Raw genomic sequence first — 21,638 nt, 5'->3', positions numbered from 1 at the left:
ATATTGCATAAAAGCTCTGCGGTTCAATGATTCGGAATCAAATTCGTTTGTTTTACTTTGAAGATAGAGACGCATGCGATGTAGAAAGACTCTATGTGAGACAAAGATTTGTCTATTGAGATAGAAGAATGGTCTCCTTCTTAAGTTGATATTCTGATGACACTTCTTCTTTCGCAAGATGTGAAGAATGGTCATAAAATTTGTCTCTTTGTTGTTTGCACCTTGTTTTTGGTATTTTTGTTTGTTTTTGAGAAATGTTGGATGAATACTATGTTTTTGGGATTGATTTTCTGATTTTTCTTTGACAAGAAAACAAAGCAAGCACACAAACACAAGAATGTTGCCTCAAAGGCACAAATGAGTATGGGTCTAGATCAACCCAATCCTTGGACTTGTTTTTGACCCTTCCTTTAGATGTATTTTAAGGTGTATTTCCAAAGCCTGAAGTCGGCTCAATTTGCACTTGGTCTTTAAAACGAACACACTTCAAACACTTTTTATCCCTAAGGTCAAATAGCCAGTTGTGATAAATTTAGCCCACATCTTGATATTTCTTCGACTTTGGTACTACATACCTTATGAATCCCGCCTTGGCAGGTAAGGATGTGATATACTAAGTCTTGCATGAGCATAACAAATAGATGATCCCTATGATGGGGGAGTCACCACTTTTATCAAGCCACAAGTGACTTTTCAAAAAGCTATGTTTCTACTCAAGGAAATATGTATGGTGAATATCTTGGGAGCAAAACCATCTATGCTCTTGCACTAAATTATATCTCAAATATCCTCAATCAATAGAACGGGTGGGATACTACTTAAAAGTGTTTAGTCATGTTCGATGTTTTTGGACATAAGTTCATTCTGCAGTGACTCACTTAAGAGCCTTGTAATTGGTGGTGGGGCCCATTTGTCCTTTCGGCCAGTTACACTGTAGGAACAGCTATACCCAAGGCTACAGCTTTCGCTCTCACCTGATTTCTATAGCGGCTCGAAGGATTTACCGCTCAAGGTCGTTCCCAAGAGTGATGTGTCTCTTGGCAGGCCTCTCTTAAAAAGATAAAATTTTGAGTGTTACTAACACTTTTCTCTTGCACCTAGGACCATGAAAGCCAAGGGAGAGGATAGTGTGTGTTAGAAGTAGGACCACTCGACCAACTCTTTGCACAAGTGTGCCAAGCACGAAAAACACTTGTTCTTTTTAATCTATCATTGCAATGTGATCTAACTATTTGGAGATGTTGCTCCAACAATCATGGTGTTCTTTTTAATTTTCAAAGGCAATTGTTTAAGTAAACTAGAATTTGAAAATCCTGGTCAACTTAATGAAAAATACGTTTGCATGAAGTAAAATTTGCTTTAAAAATGAGACAAGTTGATTGTGAATTTTATTTGCACCAAAAATGGAAGTGTGGATTGTGAGTTTTATCTTGATGCAAAAAATAAAATTTGCTTTGTTGATTTTAAGCACCAAAATGAAGTTTGTTTCCTAACTTGCAAAAAAAAAATAAAGTTGTTTTTGTATAAGTTTGTGGTTCTTTTTACCTTGGAACAATGAAATTCTTTTTAAGAGCCCCAAACAAATGTGTGATTCTTTTTTTAAAAGCCCAAATTTGAAATGTGAAGTTAATTTTAAACCAAAATAAAAAGTGAATTCATTTTTAAAACCAACTTCAGAAACAAGTTAGTAAAAAATATAAATCTACTTTTTAATCTAATTTAAATCTGCACAAAAGAGAAAAATAGTTAGTAAAATCTACCTATTTGGTGGGCTTCTACAAGCCTAATTTTTTTTTTTTGGTTTTTTTTTTTTTTGGTTACAAGGTGATTTGTACAACGTTTTGTTACAATAGCGCTAGTCTGCGTTTGAACATAGGCACTATTTAACACAAACGCATTAAAAGAAAGGGAAAGATAGAGAAGGAAAAAACACTGAAACAGAGTGAATAGCGCCAAAATAATGTCAAACGCACCAAAACAGTGTCAAAAGCGCAACCTGTGTGACATTTTCAACATTCAAACATGTTATTGGTTAAAAAAAAAAAAAAGTTGATTTTTTTGGTGTTTGGATTCACGTCGGGTTCACCAAATGATGCTCTGCAAAAAGGATTAGAAAATCTGTTTGATGGCAACACACACAAGAGCACAAGAAACAAACGTTAGTGTTAGCAACAAAAGATTATCCTAAACAGGCATATCAAGAGAGATATTAAGCATGAAATAGAAAGCATATAAACATAGAATAAAATAGCTAATCAAGATGCTCATAGTTGCTCCTCCCTTGTTCCTCTCCTCTCCAAGTCCCAAATGAGTGTAGCTCTCAGCAACTTTTTGCACTATGGATGCTTATGGAGGATTGAGATTTAATATTAAGCTTCAAATATGAAATGAAAAGCTAAATACTATGCTATTGATGCTAAAATGATTGATTTTACCAAAAAGACAAGATTCTAGTTATGCTATGCTAAATGCTCTCTAAAAATGTCTATAGCCTAAATGCATACAAGTTTTCAGGATCTGGATTATGAAGGAATGGGCTCTATTTATAGGAAAAATGGAGCAATGGATGGCCAGGATTGAAAGGTTTAATCAAGGGTCAAGCTTGAAAGTTGGGGATCCATGTGCACAATTTGCACCAATGAAATGGTGACAAGTGTCAACATAAGATTGGGTTGAGAGAAGAGGTTGGAGGCATTAAATGCCTGAGGAGACCTCATGGTTATCTAGAAGGTAAGGGTCAAGCCTAAATTAGGATTACCCACTGGATTAGGAGTTAATGCAAGGATAAACCTTTGTGCAAATGATTAAGAGATAATCATGGTCAAAGCATTAAAGGCTTGATGAGACCCTTGGGTTGGGTAGAGGTTGAGTCAAAACAAATGTTTTAACCATGTGGGAGGGTTTGAGGTAACCATTAATGGTTATTGGAGACTTTGGGGATTAAGTGGTTGAAGGTTGAAAGCCTTCAATGGTTATCAAAGACTTTGAGCCATTTAGTGGTTGAAGGTTGGAAGCTTTCAAAGGTTATCCAAGACTTTGAGGGTTAATTTGTTGAACACACAAAGCATTAATTGCTTTTCAAAGACTTTGGAGTCTTTGAGAAGTGACTCCAATTTGCTTAGGAATGTGACAATATTTAGGGGATGGATTAGGCTAATTAGGAAGGGTTTAGAAGAATCTAGAAGGGGTTTAGGCATACAAGTGGATTTTGTAGGAAAATGCAAGTGGGAGAAATTTTGGTATTTTCAATTAAAATAAAATCATTTATTTCAATTAAATGGTGTAATTTGCATTTGGATAAATATTCAAATAAATATTAATTTATTTAAATGAGAAAAAGAAGATAAAGCATTTAAAATGCTTGAAGACTTTGAGGGAAACCATTAAAGGCTTGAAGACTTTAAGGAAAACCATTAAAGTCTTTAAGAAGACTATAGAAGGAAGCCATCAAGTTTGAAGACTTTAAAGCCATCAAGTTTGAATACTTTAAGGGAAACCATTAAAGGTTTCAAGTGGGTGAGGATAAATAGGATTTTAAATAAATAATTTATTTAAAATAGTTGTGCAACTTGCTTTTGTAGGAAAATACAAGTGGGTGGAGGATAAAGGTGATTTAAATAAATTATTTATTTAAAATAATTGTGCAACTTGTATTTGTAGGAAAATGCAAGTGGGTGGAGGATAAAGGTGATTTAAATAAATTATTTATTTAAAATAATTGTGCAACTTGCTTTTGTAGGAAAATACAAGTGGGTGGAGGATAAAGGTGATTTAAATAAATGATTTATTTATTTAAATGTGAGAGGTGGGATTTTGGGGGATTTAAATAAATATTAATTTATTTAAATGTGAGAGGTGGGATTTTGGGGGATTTAAATAAATATTAATTTATTTAAATGTGAGAGAAGATTTTGGGGGATTTAAATAAATATTAATTTATTTAAATGTGAGAGGTGGGATTTTGGGGGATTTAAATAAATATTAATTTATTTAAATGTGAGAGAAGATTTAATTAAACAAATATGATTTATTTATTTAATTAATGGTATGAATTTGGTTAAGTGAATTAAATCAAATAAATTGAATAATTTATTTAATTAATAGGAGAAGAGGGTTAAGATGAATTAATTAAATATTAATTTAATTAATTATTAATTGATGGTTAAATAATCAAATAAATACTAAGTATTCATTTAATTAAGTGGACAGATTTATGTGACTACACAATTTGTCTTTATTCTTCTTAAATCTGTACTTTTGAGCTTCAATGTTAAGCTTATATGTCCTTTTAGCTTCTTCTTTCAATCTTGCATGTCTATCAGGACACCTAGATGCCATATGACCAATCTTAATGCAGTTAAAACATTTAAAGGGTACTTCACCTTCATACTTACTTCCAATTGGACCTTTAGGCATTTTCCTTGCAAATAGTGCTTCAAGTTCTTCTAGTTCTTCATTCTCTCTCCTACTTTCTTCAAGTTCTCTTGCATAAAATGCTTTCCAATCAGATTTATCAAATGATGATGATGATGCTGCAGATGATGTTGATGCCTTGAAAGCTAAATCTGTCTTAATAGTAGCAACAGGACCAAATTCCTCAAGTTCAAAAGCTGATAGTTTTCAAACCAAAGTGTCTCTAGATACTGATGTATTAGGCATTGTTCTCAATTCATTTATAGTAGTAACTTTCATTTTATATGCCAGTGGAAATTCTCTTAAACTTTAGAAACAATTTCATCTTCACTTAAGGTTCCTCCACAACATTGTATACCCAAAACAATTTCATTTACTCTTTCCATAAAAGCAAAAATTCTTTCATCTTCTTCTATTTTTAGATTTTCATACCTCACCCGGAAGCATTCAAGTTTTGTAATTTTGATTGTGGAATCTCCTTCATTCAATGTTTCTAATTTATCCCAAATAGCTTTAGCAGTAGATCTAACTGATAATCCCATGATTTGTTGATCTGATAATGCGCTCAAAAGTGCTTCTCTAGCTTTGCAATCATTTTCCTCGTCTTTAGCCAAGGTTGGTGGAATAGGTTGACCTTGAGTAGGAACAATATATCCATTCTTTGTAACATACCATATGTCCTTTCCAATGCAATTCAAATGTCTCTCCATCCTATTCTTCCATATGCCATATTTAGTTCCATCAAGTTTAGGATTGTCCTTCCTGAAATAGTTAGAAGACATTAGATCTCCTCAAGCTGTTAAACTTCTGCAAAAAGAGGACTAGGTTCTGATACCAATTGTTAGGTCCTAGAGGCAACTGAGAGCGGGGGTGAATCATTTGTCAAATAGATACAAACAAAATTAACTTAACCAAACTTAATTCTTAATACTGGTGTGGGGTAGAAATTAGGAATCATCAAAACATAAGTAGATCAATCAAAACACAAGACATGACAACATAATCAAAAGAACACTCATTGAAATGAACCTAATTCTAAAGCACATTCAATAGAGGTATGGAAACAAAGCATTCAAGAGTAAAATTATGCAAACCAGATGTAGAGTTGAATACTTCTTCCATGCGGCTCCATTGTTGTTCTTTCCTCTTCAATAGTTTTGTGGATCTCACCTACAAGTGCTCACACAATTGAAAGCAAAAAGGCTCAAGAGTACTAGAAACGAAGGTTCAGTAAATTGATAGAAAATTCTGACCATGAAGGGTTCAAGGGATTTGATTGAAGAAAATTCATCCAATTTATAGAGAAATTGGAGAGATGGACAAATTAGCATGAAATAGATTCGAATAGAAATTCAAATCAAGAATAGCAAAGTTATGACATGTTGCTATGCAAAGAGGCTTATGACAATTTTATGACAGATTTTATGACAAATTTCCATGTCAAGACAAGTTCTATGACAAATTGCTATGTCAAGACAAGACTCTATGACAAATTGCTATGTCAAGACAAGACTCTATGACAAATTTCTATGTCAAGAGTATGACACATGAAGCACAAAAATAGGGAGAACTAGAGACAAGTTAATTAGGTGGAATTTGAATTAGAAAATTAGAAAATAGGTGGCAATTAGGAATTAGAAATGATGAAAAATAGGAAATTAGAAATTAGATGAAGATAGGAAATTAGTGAATTAATCAATAATTTTTCATTTATTAATAATTCACAAAGAGGGATAATTAGCCAATTAAATGAATATTTAATTGTAACAAGAAGAATTAGGATAAATAAATAATTTATTAATCCTAGAGGGAAAATGCCAAACAAGATTAAATAAATAAATCATAAAACCTTGGAAGATGAATTAGAAATGCAAGGACGACAATTAGATCTTGATGATAGATAATTAATGTCGATTCGATCATGATTTTGAATTGATAAATGACCAGTGTTGATAAATGATTTGATTGAGATTGGTTGACAAAAATCAATGACAAATTAACCAAATTGACATGATTGAAAAAGGACAAGGATCGATGACGAATCGATCGCAATATGACAAGATTGACAAGGACAAAGATCGACCAAAATCATGACTGAAGGTTGCTGTCGACAAGACCAAATTCGAAGGCGAGATGATTGAAGAATGTAGAAGAAAGACTCGATGCTCGCAAATGATAAAGACCAAGTGTGTGACATAGGAGAAATGTTAATGCGACGCAAAAACCTAAAATGAGGCAATGCGCAATTGTTAAAGTATGACCTCGCAAGCGTTGACCATTTTTGGGTGTCTACATTTTGCCCCTCTTTGAGACAATGCGATTCTGAGCGTTGTTTCAAAGAACAATAACGAAAATGCCCCAGACAATAATAATGACATATGCATGCCCCCTCGAGGAATTGGCCGGAAACATGCGGAAAAGAGGCCAATTGATCGATAAAAAAATGATAGGGTCGAATGGACTGACAATCGGATATCGGATGTAGGACAGACAAGCAATTTAATGTGCACAAGACCGCGACCAACATAAGATGGAGAAGACACACGTCCATTTATGCAATGACAAAGAGCTATAAATGGGACCAAGAGGGGGAAAATGACTCATTTGCACTAGCTAAAGAGGAGGATTTGTTGCTCTGGACAAGGACACGTGCACATAGATGGCGAACATTCCAATGGCGGATCACCTTGGAGAACGGGTACGCACATTCAGACGATCAGAGGACACAGGAGCAGCGGTATGTATCTCGAAAACCCATGTTTTTGATTTCATGAATTTTGATGGCTTACGGGACATTGCGGGACCCACAGGGGACACCAAAATGGACATCTGCGCTTGTGTAATAAGTTCTGCGCTTGTGTAGGAATACACAAGCGCAATTAACCTGACACAAGCGCAATTTATCTTACACAAGCGCAAGAGTTGAAAAATGACTCACTTTTGATTGGAAATGGCATGCAAATGACCTGACAGGGGGGGGGAAGGGTAGGATAGGCCAATGTAGATGAAAAACACCCCGATTTGGACATGAAAATGAGGAAATGCAACCCGTAAGAGCAAACCCTAAAACTGACAAAATGATGCCCCGATTGTGATGCAGAGTCGACAATATCCATTGATCGCACGGGAGAATCGACCGGACTGTTTCATGCGACGACATAGACTCAGGAGCACAGAGAGAGACACATTAGCTGGACTGGGATTGGCGAGGAGAGACTGTACTGGAGGACACTATATGAGGGTGCAGTTCCACCAGAGCGGAGAGCACCTTCATATCGGGCACGATCGAGGACAGAGAGCAGGTCACGCTCTCGGAGGACATTGAGCAGCATAGGAGTGAGTGGACCGATGAGACCACCGCAGCCAGGACCAGGACCAGGTACATCATCTGCGAGACATGGCAGGGATGAGGAGGACAGAGGGAGCACCCAGTGACAGAGGCACGTGCTCCATATGACAGACAGTGGACATTATGTAGTTTGACATTTTGTAGTCAGCCTGCGGGTCATACTTAGGACAGACAGTCCGATTTTGTACTCCGATATTATTATGATATGTGATATGATATGCATCGATATGATGGATGCAATATGTTATGACTGATGTAGTGATTTTGCTATGTATGGATGACTTATGTACTGGTTTATGAACATGTATGGATGCATTTTTATGTATTTTGGATGTATTTATAATATGAAATGTATAAAATGCGTGATGTAATATGTAATGGAATGCAAATGCATTGACCAAATGTATGCAGGACACAATATGGTTTTGGATATCGGAGCACTAGACCGAACTGACTATCCGACCGGACGGAAGAAGTGTTAGTAAGAAGAAATAAGACAGAGGACAATTAGAGATGATGAAAATTTGCTTTCAGTAATGCACTTTGTAGGTGAGAACCTTTATGTTTATGTAGCAAAATGGATGCGTAGCATCATGGCATTGAAGGCCAGAGCTGAAATGCAACCCGATTTGCAAAAGACAGACACATCACAGACAAACGACAATCATAATCAAAAAAGAAAAGGATCATGAACCATCCTGGTCACTCTAAATCACTCAGTGACATCATCGAGCGACATAGCGACATGATCGAAGCCAAAGATAAATTAATAAAAAGATAAGACTCACAAATTCAAGCAAATCAAACAAACATCTTGATCTTCATTGTCAAAAGTTGAACGTGCTGATAGGATGATCATGCTGTCTAGTTTCAGGAAATGTGGTACCCCGTCTAAGACAAGACACAGTCTGGTTTTGAGTATACCACACCCTGTATAAGACCCATGATAATGCGACAAGGACAATTGATTTTGATACTGATATTCGAGTGATAAGACAATTTTGATCAGTTTGAATGTTTGAGTTGACTGAAAAGGTTCATCTATTAACGCATGATTTCATTAAAGCATAGTGTTTGGTTGCAAATTGTTGGATGTATACGCAGTGAGCTGTCGATGCACAAAGGGAATACTTTATTGCAAAAATGCGTGTTTTTTTGTGTTTGTTTTCGAGTTTTACAATTTTTTATTTTTTTTTGTGTGTTCAATTTTTTCAGGACTTTATATGATTTTTTTGGAATTTTTTTCAGGACATTTTTCAATTTTTTATGACTTTTTGTCAAGACATTTTTCAATTTTTATGGATTTTTTCAGGACATTATTTGATTTTTAAGACTTTTTTCAGGACATTTTTTTGATTTTTATGAGATTTTTTTCAGAGATTTTGCCCCCAGTGTCTAGCAATGCAAAGAATATGACAAATGGATAAATAGGCTTGCTGCAATGATGGTGGATAGAGAGAAGACAAAGGCCTTTTATCATGGAGACAATACGGATGCAATTTCTAAGGACTATGACGTGATGGGACAAGAGACTGGATATGACAATGTATAGCAGTGACATGGCATGAGGGACATGTCAAGAGGTTTTTGAAAAACATGTTTAAATTTTTGTGTCCTTATGTCAAATCAAGATCGAGGAATGTTTGGATAGTGATAAGATATGGATAGGATAAGCAAGATCAAGAATGGATAAGGGACATGGACTGAAGGTCGGGATTGGCTAAGGGATAGTGGTAGAAAGTTGCAATAAGCCAGGGAATATGGATGAAAGGTGTGATAAGCAAATGGATAAATGACCAAAAGCTATGATAGACTAAAAGCTGCAAACAAGATATGTGATGCTCATGAAGATCGTCAGCCTTGTCAAGATCAAAGGTGGAAAGGGAAACTGGACATGAAGGACAATAGGATAATGGAGGAGTATGACATGATATGATAGGATAATGAAGGGCAATAGGATATGAAGGAGGAAACCTGCCCCCAAGTGTGGTGTGCAAGAAGTTCATAAATTACGCATGACGCCTGTTTGCCAGGTTTTCATCATGGTACTTGCCCAAGGCGCCTGTTTGCCAGGTTTTCACCAGTGGACGAATTATTTTTCTTTATTATTTTTTTCTTTCTTTTGTCTCTTTTTTTTTTTTCACTTTTTTTTCTTTTTTTGTATTTTGACTTTTTCAATAGAAGATGGACACATGATAGGGGATGGAAGAAGGACTCAAGCATCTTTTTATTTGGATAGCAGCCTTGAAAAGAATGGACCATGACCTTTAAAAGTATGCTCAAAGGCGTTGGTAGGATAAGGACATGGAAAATGAGATGAAACTAAGGTGAGGATTTATGCAAAGGATTGGACCAGAGGGATGGAAGGATGGAAAATATGCATTGGATAATGGATAGGGTATTGGAAGAAATGGGCTTGAGTGGATGGAAATGTTGGCAAGATCGACAATGGCACACACCTTGAGGGGTGATGGACTGATGGAGGAAAAATATATTTTGGATATTGAGATTTTGACAGAGGAAAGGCTTGGGATTTTGGGACATAAGGGCCCAAAACGGATGAAGAAGGTGGTGGAGAAATAGACTTGGAAGGTTTGGATGGAGGAATAGCAATTTTGGATGCCAAGTTGGATGTTTCTTTTTGTGCTTCAAGGAGCTTCTTGGGAATCCACATGGTTTTTGACTTTTCATGCTTTTGTGGTTCCTTAGAGTGCATTGCCTGCACAAGGGATTTAGGAACCCATATATATTTTAACTTTGCTTTATTTTGCTCAGTGGGCCTTTGTGGCCTTTTGGATTTTTCTTTTTCTTTATAGATCATATTGTTCTTTGTTTTGACATGTCGATTATATTGGACATGTTGATCTTTGAATACATGTGGATTTCTAGACTTATGACTTTTACACTTGGCATCCAAATTGCTTGGAAGAGGGAATGAATGTCGGTGTGGATGGGAATGATATGGAGGCATGTGGGATGGATGGAAGGTTCTCCAAGATGTGTGCCTTTGCTGATGTTGCATAGGAGATGGAGGGATATAGGGACCTAGAATGGATGGAAGCGATGATGGGGAAGGTGGACATTTGGATTTTGACTTTGAAGGGATACCAACGCCTTGAGTGTGAGCTCTGTAGCCATGACCATTAGTATATTCTTTAACATGAAGGGGTTCTTGCTTATGGAGATCTACCCCTTTGCCTTTATGAATATCTTGACTTGTAGGATACTCTTTTCTTTGGGAAGAAGACGCGAGTTCATTATGAGGTGGATGTGATATGAGAGAAATAATGAGATCTTGAAGTGGATCAGATTGCACCAAAGTGGAAGAACCCATTATACATGTCAAGGGTTCATTAACATCTTGCACTGACACGTTAGAATCATGAGGGGTATCAGGATCATGAGGGGGACTAGGAGTGTGTAGTGGACATGGTTCAATGACAGGCTCTTCAAGAGATAGAATGGGGGGAATAACAGGATCACCAAAAGAAATGCACTCTTGGAGTGGACATGGAGGATTAGGACATGGAGATGGAGGAACAAGTGGATCTTGTGGAGGATCTGAAGGAATGATAGGATCTTGTGTTGGAAATGAATTTGGAAGGATACTTTGATCTTGACAAGGAGGAAGATCATTGGATTCCTCTTTAAAGGTGCTTTGCTCTTGACTTTTAATGGGATCATCGGAAAGGATGGAAGGGATATCTTGATCTTGCTCGGGGAATGGAGTGTCTATAGGACTTTGAATAGGATGGACAAGAATAGGGGAATCATCGTGAGTGTTTGGGAAGATGGAGTCTTGGTCAACAATTGGATGGGATGATAAGGTTTTAGGATCTTGATCTTGATCTTCTTTAGGACTCATTTCTTCATGTTCTAAATTATCCTCTTGACATGGGGTTGGACTTTGGATATGCATGGGGGATTCTGACAAGGAATCAATGCTTTGGCATGAAGGAAATGCACTTTGAACATTTGTGATGGGTTTTGGCAAGGAATCAATGCTTGAACATGAGGAAGAGGGACTTGGAATGGGGTCCTCTAAAATAGGTAACGGCAATAAAGTGCATGGTTGCATTGGGTCTTGAATTTCTGAAACATGACAAGGATGTGCATCATGAATTGGATTATCTTGGCAATCAATTATGGATAGCTCTTGGATAATTGCATCCTTGGGTGTATTGTTTGATGAGGACAATATGGAAGGTTCTTGTGAAACTTTTAAAGGTGTAGGGATAGATGCCACTGGAGAGTCAATTTGCTTGTGGGGAGATGAGGCATTGCTAGACATAAGTGTATTATCTTTATCTTCCTCAAAAGGCTCACTTAGTCGTTTCCTTAAGAGCATTGCAATAAGGCCACCCTTCTTTTTAGGTTTTGACATGATTGGACTTGGAATTTGAACTTGTTTTTGATTTGATGTCATGTTTTGATATTGGACTTGATGTTGATCAGATTGGTTTGACATGTTTGAAACTTGGGTTGGTGTGTGTTGCAACCTTTGTTTTTGAATGTTTTGTGGCAGTTGTTGACATTGATATGTTGATTGAACTTGAACTTGTTTTTGATTTGATGTCATTTTCTAATATTGAACTAGATGTTGATCATTTTGGTTTGACATGTTCAAAATTCGGCTTGGTGCATGTTGCAAGTTTTGTTTTTGAATTGGTGATTGTGGTTGTTGACATTGTATAGTTGGTTGGACATATTGTTGAAATTGAACCATGGGTTGTGTTGGTTGCATATGTTGAACAATTGGTTGTGATGGTTGACAATCCGATTGATAGTAAACACCTTGTTCTTGTTGTGGAGGCACATAATGTTGAAATTGATGTTGTCTCCTTTTTTGTAATTGTTTCATCATCTCTATTTGCGAGAGGAGAGCTGGTATGTCTGATCGTTCAAGAAGAGATCTTACATCAATTGGCTCAAAATTTGGATTTTGACCTGGAAATTTTCGAAACATTTTGGACATTTGAGATCTTATCTTCTCACTGTTTATCACTTTTTGCTCCAATATCTCCTTTTCTTGAGCTAGTTTCTCCTCTAGTTTTTGTATTTGGACATTTAAATCATCATGATAAGTTTGACCGATATTGCCTTGTTGTTGGGTTGGATATAATTGTGATTGCCTTGGATTAAAATTTGATTGCATTGTCGGTTGATATGTCAAACTTTGTTGCATCATTGGTGCTTGGAACCTTGTTTCAATAGACATGTCACTATGCAAATGCAATATTTTTGGAATTTTTCAAGGATAATATATGATATGCAACTAAATGCAAACTAGATAGATGAAAATGCAATCTATATTTTTGGTTGTTTTTGAAGATTTTGACAAACTTTTGAAATGCAAATCTAAGAGATGGACCCTTAGGAAATTGAAATGATGCCTAGGCCTCAAAGGACAAAAGGACCAAGTGACAAAAGGACAAATTGACAATGTCTCACCTATATGCTTGGATACTAAGCTAGGTTTGACGAAATGATATTGATGACAAAAAGGACAAAAGACTTGATGAGGTCTAGACTTCTTAACAATGACTTAGGGTTTACCAAAGATTTGGATTGCTCAAGTATGACAAGACCTAGGTTTGATACTATATGCAAAAGGATAATTAATATGCAAATGATCTTAATATGATATGATAAAGACTTAGGTTTAATGAAGGGACTTGGGATATGCAAATGCAAATGTATGACAATGTCAACCTAAGATGAAACCTAAGGTGTAATTATGAAATGATATTACTCTTATGCAAGAGGACATATGCAAATGATCTTATTATGATATGACAATGACTTAGGCTTAATGAAGAGACTTGGGATATGACAATGTCAACCTAAGATGAAACCTAAGGTTTAATTATGAAATGATATTACTCTTATGCAAGAGGACATATGCAAATGGATGACTTTTATTGATATGCAAAAGAAGTATGACTTAGGTGACTCCTAACTTTGATACTTGATAATGACTTTGCAAAATGCAACCTAGGATGAACCTAAATGTAAGTGACATGAATGTTAAGACAAGATTTGGAACAATATTTGATCATCATATTGGAAGATGTGTTTTGAACCTTGTTGAACTTTTGTTGGATGAATGTCTTTTGTGCTTAATCTTATTTTGATTAATGTGTTTTGCTTTTGAAATGGGATAACATTCAACTTTTGACAATCAAAGAATACAAGATGTTACAACTTAGACTCAAGACAATCATGCTCATTTCCACATTCCTTAGGGTAGGCAAAGACATTAGGTACTTGAGAGGTAGACTCATTATAAGATTCAAGGAGAATACATAGATGCTTGACCCCACGGGCTCCCCTCCACGACACTCACTTCTTAGGGCAGCCAAGCATCAGTCCCCATGGAATCTCCCCATGGCGAACTTAGTATCTCTTCCAAGTATCCGAATTTGTCCTTCTCAAGCAACTAGAAGGGTTTTTGGCCTCTAAAAACAAGGTATGTAGTAAGGATTTCTGTTAAGCATTACTCCTTGATGTCATGCAAGCATGATTGAGACATTAAGCCCATCAAGATACCAAACAAATGTAGTCGCGCAAGCGCGATTTAGACCAAGAGGCCCTACTTAGATGTTGATATGAGAAAGAGTTTCAAGGGGCATCACTTCCCAAGTAACTACAATTCCCACGTAACGCTTCCTTCAAAGCTTTCGCCCATCAGGTATTTTTTTATAGTGAGTTAGAATGCCAAGGAATTCTAGCCGTACTCACTTTGGGTCGTCCCCTTCTCACGATTATCACTTGCTTGCTAAAGCAAAGTGGTCGGGAAGGCAGGCCCTCTAATGGAGACAAACAATCAACAACACAAGCATGGTATTGAAGATCTGGATTTCTGATCACCCTATAAAGGATGAGAGCATACTCTCCTACTCCAATGTCATACTTAGAAAACAAAGCAAACAAGGGTTCATTTCCAACCTATTTAAAAATCACTAAATGCCTAATTAAAAATCAAACACACGATTTGGTTGTTTCTCCAAGGCAACCTGCAAAACACATGTCAGAAGTTTGATTTGTTATCTTTGACCATCGAATCTGCATAACACATGTTAGTAGTTTGATTTGTAGTCTTTGTCATGCGTACGCCAAGATCCTGCACCAACAATTAGTACCAAAATCCAAAACACAGATGATCTGATTTATAAAAACTATCAAAATTTCAGTCCACTTTGAGAAGGCATAACTTTCTCATCCTAGCTCCAAATTACAAACCGTTTAATGCGTTAGAAAGGTATTCAAATAATCTAGAACCAAATTTCGGAAACATCGACGATGTCACAACATTTGTCCAAAAATGCACTGAAGACCCTCAAAATTGCAATTTACTAAAACATAGAAAATTTTTCAAGTAAAAACTACATTTTTTACCTCTGTTCTGGACTTTACACAGGCGCAAAAGTCATGACACAGGCGCAAGATGTCTGACACAAGCGCAGAATGTCTTTACACAGGCGCAAGACTCTTCAACATAGGCGCAAGATGCTTCACACAGGCGCAGAAGTGTCCAAAATGCACTGCACGGCCCTGTTTTTGAGTTTTTGACCTGCAAATCAGCTTAGAAGCACTCCAAAACACAGTAAGATGGTTAGAAGGTTAGTATTTCACGTCAGGTTCACCAATTAATGTGGGGTAGAAATTAGGAATCATCAAAACATAAGTAGATCAATCAAAACACAAGACATGACAACATAATCAAAAGAACACTCATTGAAATGAACCTAATTCTAAAGCACATTCAATAGAGGTATGGAAACAAAGCATTCAAGAGTAAAATTATGCAAACCAGATGTAGAGTTGAATACTTCTTCCATGCGGCTCCATTGTTGTTCTTTCCTCTTCAATAGTTTTGTGGATCTCACCTACAAGTGCTCACACAATTGAAAGCAAAAAGGCTCAAGAGTACTAGAAACGAAGGTTCGGTAAATTGATAGAAAATTCCGACCATTTATAGAGATGGACAAATTAGCATGAAATAGAAACGAATAGAAATTCAAATCAAGAATAGCAAAGTTATGACATGTTGCTATGCAAAGAGGCTTATGACAATTTTATGACAGATTTTATGACAAATTTCTATGTCAAGACAAGTTCTATGACAAATTGCTATGTCAAGACAAGACTCTATGACAAATTGCTATGTCAAGACAAGACTCTATGACAAATTTCTATGTCAAGAGTATGACACATGAAGCACAAAAATAGGGAGAACTAGAGACAAGTTAATTAGGTGGAATTTGAATTAGAAAATTAGAAAATAGGTGGCAATTAGGAATTAGAAATGATGAAAAATAGGAAATTAGAAATTAGATGAAGATAGGAAATTAGTGAATTAATCAATAATTTTTCATTTATTAATAATTCACAAAGAGGGATAATTAGCCAATTAAATGAATATTTAATTGTAACAAGAAGAATTAGGATAAATAAATAATTTATTAATCCTAGAGGGAAAATGCCAAACAAGATTAAATAAATAAATCATAAAACCTTGGAAGATGAATTAGAAATGCAAGGACGACAATTAGATCTTGATGATAGATAATTAATGTCGATTCGATCATGATTTTGAATTGATAAATGACCAGTGTTGATAAATGATTTGATTGAGATTGGTTGACAAAAATCAATGACAAATTAACCAAATTGACATGATTGAAAAAGGACAAGGATCGATGACGAATCGATCGCAATATGACAAGATTGACAAGGACAAAGATCGACCAAAATCATGACTGAAGGTTGCTGTCGACAAGACCAAATTCAAAGGCGAGATGATTGAAGAATGTAGAAGAAAGACTCGATGCTCGCAAATGATAAAGACCAAGTGTGTGACATAGGAGAAATGTTAATGCGATGCAAAAACCTAAAATGAGGCAATGCGCAATTGTTAAAGTATGACCTCGCAAGCGTTGACCATTTTTGGGTGTCTACAACTGGTAAACCAAACTTCAATGCCAGTAGACAGTTTTAACAGTTAGTTGTAGTACCAGTAAAGTTTAATGCATGAAACAGAAAGACAAATAACATACACAACACATAACATAGTTATTTGTACATGGAAACCCTGTAAGGGGAAAAACCACGGTGGGAAGCCTTACCCACAATCAGATGATACTACTGTAGATAGTATGTGATAGTTCTAATACTAAATGTTTAGTATAGATGCCAAGATAATAAGATGAGAGGGGGGGTTGGAATCATACAACCTTAATCTTCAATAAAAACAACAGATTCAACCTTGGTAACATATACTTCACTAATATAACCAAAACTGCTAAACATGCAAACTCAAAAGCATATAAACATAATAAAACTCATAACACTAGATTTAATGTGGAAACCCAAATAGGGAAAAACCACTATGGGATTTCAGACCCACTAAGAAATATACTTTTCTAGAGTATGCTCGGTTAAAAGCAAATCCTGTTAAAGATTACAAACATATTGCTAGATGTGACCCGGTTAAGGGATTTCCCTCAGATCTGTTAGGATCTTCACCTTGTTAGAAGTGACCTTGTTAAAGGATTTCAAACACTCAATCAGAATGTCACCTTGCTAGAGGGTTTTACAAATAAGACTGTTAAGTCCACTCGGTTAAAAGATTTTTTGTCACTTCACAAAATAATAGTAATAAAAATCTATCTGCAACTTCACATCCAAAATGCTAAAGTAGATTCTTATTTACTCAATACAATAGGACTTATCTTGTCCATCTGTTGGGCTCTATACTCTGTTATTCAAACAGGTCTTCAAGCTTCTGTGCTTGGTAATCACTATGTAGCATCCCTGTGCATACACTTGCCTGCATACATTGTTTATCAACAGTTCCTTATTTATAAACAATTCACCAACCGCTTAATCTCCTTGATCACATATCCCATGATCAATCATAGCCATTAGATCTTTAAACTTGACTAGGTTCAATGTATCCTTGGATCTAAAAATGTTTTACCCCACCTTGGAACTTGCATACATTTCTTGGAACTTGTGCTAGTGTATTGCGGTTCAATCTGTGTTGTAGATCTTCCTTCTGATTTTCCTTTACCATAGATTCTTTAACAAACTTCATGCACAACATACCAATCATTTAATCAGTTCTAGCTCATTAGCTTCCTTCATTAAATAATGCTTTTATTTATTCAATGCATTTTGTTATTACTCGGTTGCAACTCGGTAAATACTAAACTTCACTCGGTAGACATTCTGCCTTCATTAACTGATAGTGATAACCTTAGGGTTTACCGACTAGGTTCTTTGCTCGGTAACATAGTATAGTATTAACCTTGCAATTAACAACATATGTAGGATATCAAAACAATCTAAACATCATGATCTCATCATTGTCTAACTCGGTAATAGTTGCCCATTGAATAACTTATTCTCCCCTTATTCATCACATTCTTTATGGATCTTTTACCGACATCTGTATACTCATCAAATCATACTCCTTAAGATATGGCAACATCATACTGAATTAGAAAATCAATTTCTTGACATCAATGACAAAATAATAATATTAAGACAATAAACATCCTTAATCAGTTATATCCATAATCATCAACAACCTTCTCAATATCCTTATTGAAATGCCAACAATCTCCCCCTTTGGCATTGATGGCAAAACCAATTGATTTGACCTACTTGATTCAGATTGCTATGAGATTCTGAAATGTCGAAATGCTCTCCCCCTGTCATCAATCTTCTCCCCCATACATTAGTCTTCTCCCCCTTTGACAACAATGCCAAAAAGTAAAGAACTAAAACATAATTTCTTCCTGTATGAAGTGATTTCCTGTTGTTATGTGTCAACTTAGTCTCAATCAGAGTAGTCAACTCTTGTTCCCTATTATTGTTTCCTGCACACCTTTAGAAAACATCCTAAAGTGTGTAAATCAGCATCAACTCCTAAAAGATATTCTATAGAGTCATTGAATTGATGCATTCACTGAACTCAGTCAGTGAATGGAAGATAGGGGTAGGACCCCTAACTTACTTCTGAGATACTCAAAAGTGTCCCTTGGTAGTGGCTTGGTGAAGATATCTGCTATTTGTTCCTTTGTGCTAATATACTCCAACACCATTTTCTTCTCTTGAGCTTCTTCTCTAAGATAATGATATTTGATAGAGATGTGCTTTGTCTTAGAGTGCATAACAGGATTCTTTGAAATGTTAATGGCACTAGTATTGTCATAGAATATAGGTACTAGCTCAGTAACTTTCTCATTTATACCATCCAATAGTTGTTTGATCCATGCTATGTTAGTACAATTCAATGTTGCAGCAATGTATTCAACTTCTATTGTTGACTGTGAAACACATCCTTGTTTCTTGCTAAGCCAACTCACTAGTCTTTCTCCTAAAAAGAAAGCTCCTCCGCTTGTGTTTTTTCTGTCATCAATGTTGCCTACCCAATCAGCATCAGTATAAACTTTTAAATCAAAATCATTTCTTTTTTGATATACTAAGCCATAATCCTTAGTGCCTTTCAAGTATCTGAAAATTCTCTTGATTGTTGTCATGTGTGTTTCCTTAGGATCTGCAGAGAATCTTGCAACTATACCTACTGCATGTGCTATATCTGGCCTGCTATGAACAACATATTGTAGCTTTCCAATCATGGATCGGTAAAGTGTCTCATCAACAAATGCAGATTCATCATTCTTTGATAATTTATAGTTCGTAGTCATAGGAGTACTTACTAGTTTTGAATCCTCCATTCCAAATTTCTTCAAGATTTCCTTTATGTACTTGGATTGAGTAATGAAAATCTCATTTTTCATTTGTAGTATCTGTAAAATTATAAAATACTTTATCTCACCGATTAATGACATTTCAAATTCTTTGCTCATTTCATTTCCAAAGTTCTTGCATAAAGAGTCATTTCCACAAAAGATAATATCATCAACAAATATGGCTGAGATCAGTATTCCATTTTCATCATTCTTCATGTACATATTGATGTTTTCACTTGTTCTTATAAAACCAATCTTGATTAAATAAGAGTGCAATCTTTCATACCATGCTCTAGGTGTGTAAGGCCCTACCCCGACCCATCCTATCTCTTCAGTTATTTTTATTTTGGAACTATTTTGGATGCTAGTTTTGACACACTATGGATATAGAACTTTTCATGGTCCCGCGATTTTGGTAACATTGATATATGTGGATGCTTCATTTCTATGCCTTGTGGATTATAAAGTATTATATGATGCTAGATTAGGGTAATATTGTGATGATGCAGATTATTATCTGAATTTTAGGATTTGATATAATGTTAGGAAAATGTTTGCATATCTTGTAGATGGATCAAATTTTGAGGATTATGAGGAAATTGCTTTGAATTGTGACAAATTATATTTCATAATGTCAAGTCTTTGTAGAATGAATGTATTGTATTCTGATTTTGTGATTTTATATATTATATGAGGCTATTTGGGAAGTACTAATGTTTAAATTGAGATGTGCAGGAAAATATCCATGTGACCATGGAAATATTAGGGAGAATCAAGCCTAGGCCAATGTGCGTTAGTAAAACCAGGGGTTGTCTATTTGGAGAGACAACACCCCGTATGTACTGTATTTTATTCGTAAATGTAAAATGTTGCATGAGTGTAATTTGTATTTATTGGATTGATTAAATTGTTTAAGGGACAATTGCCATGTGGTTATTGTGATGTGGAATTATTTTGTAGTGTCACTTGACACCTATGTAGTATGTTGTGTTGGCAATTGTCATGTCACCTTTTTGAAAGTTTTATTTTTGTTAATAGATATACCCCCTTAATTATCCTTGAAGGAACCAAGAAATCTAGGTTAGAGAGCCACAAGGAAGGTCAACTCAAAGTTGACCCGTAGGTTAACTTCAGGTGGACTTTCTGAAGGTCAAATCAACTCCTAGAGTCAATTTTAGAGCTTTTCTATTGGGCCTCATGGGGTACCTATGGGTGAAGGCCAAAATTGGCCATGTGTCTTTCCCTTAGGACTTGTTTAACCACCCAAAAAAGTGGTTTTCCCAAGATGGACGAATTCCATCTATAGGAGTGCCATCCTTGGAAGGAGAACCTTCTTGGAGATAGTAATCCCTCTTCCCCATTCCATTTCCCTTCTCTAGGCACCTAGGTTAGTGAGTGTGTAAGACCTAGGGAAGACCAACCCAATGGGAGATCACTCACTCTATCCAAGAGGTTGGAAGGAGTGAGAGAGGCCTTCTTAGGCTAAGAATGGAAGCTTAGTGAGCTAATCACCCACTCTCCATTCTTGGAGATTTTTGGAAAAACTTGGGAAAAAAAAAAAAGAAGAGAAAACCAGTTTTAGGAATTAGAGGAATTTGGGGGCCAAGGATTGCAGAAAGTTGTGTGGATTGGGCAGCTCATCTCCAACTAAGTTTAGCATACCTATTGGCAGAATAAGGTTGGTTGTAATCTCCTCTTGGTTTTGTTGTTTATGTTAGTTATGTTGTTTTGTGAAGGAAAGAAATGCTTGTAAAGAAAGTATGTATGTAAATTGTTGTTGAAGAAAATAATGTGTAGTTTCATTTCTATGTTTTTCTGTTTTGTGTTCTTGTTTTGGGAGTGTCCAAGATCTTCTACTCTTGGGAGAGTAGGATGATCTTGGGGTGGAAGAAGCATGACAGCCTTGGGTGAGAGGCTCTCCTTAAGGAGAGTGATCTCAAGGGTGTCCTTTGTGACCCTTGCTGCATAGCCTTGTGTATGCATTTGGGGGTCATAAGGGGAGAGAAATGGCCTTGAGGCTTTGGGGGGCATAAAGTGGTTGGGATGAATTCTGTTGAGTATTTTGTGTTTCCATGAGGTGGCTTGTGTTATATTTTTGGCTGCAGTCTCCCCAA

The sequence above is a fragment of the Cryptomeria japonica genome, chromosome 3, assembly GCF_030272615.1.
Source record: "Cryptomeria japonica chromosome 3, Sugi_1.0, whole genome shotgun sequence".
Classification (NCBI taxonomy): Eukaryota; Viridiplantae; Streptophyta; class Pinopsida; order Cupressales; family Cupressaceae; genus Cryptomeria; species Cryptomeria japonica.
The sequence above is the reverse complement of the archived record's forward strand: the minus strand, read 5'-3'. Positions refer to the sequence as shown.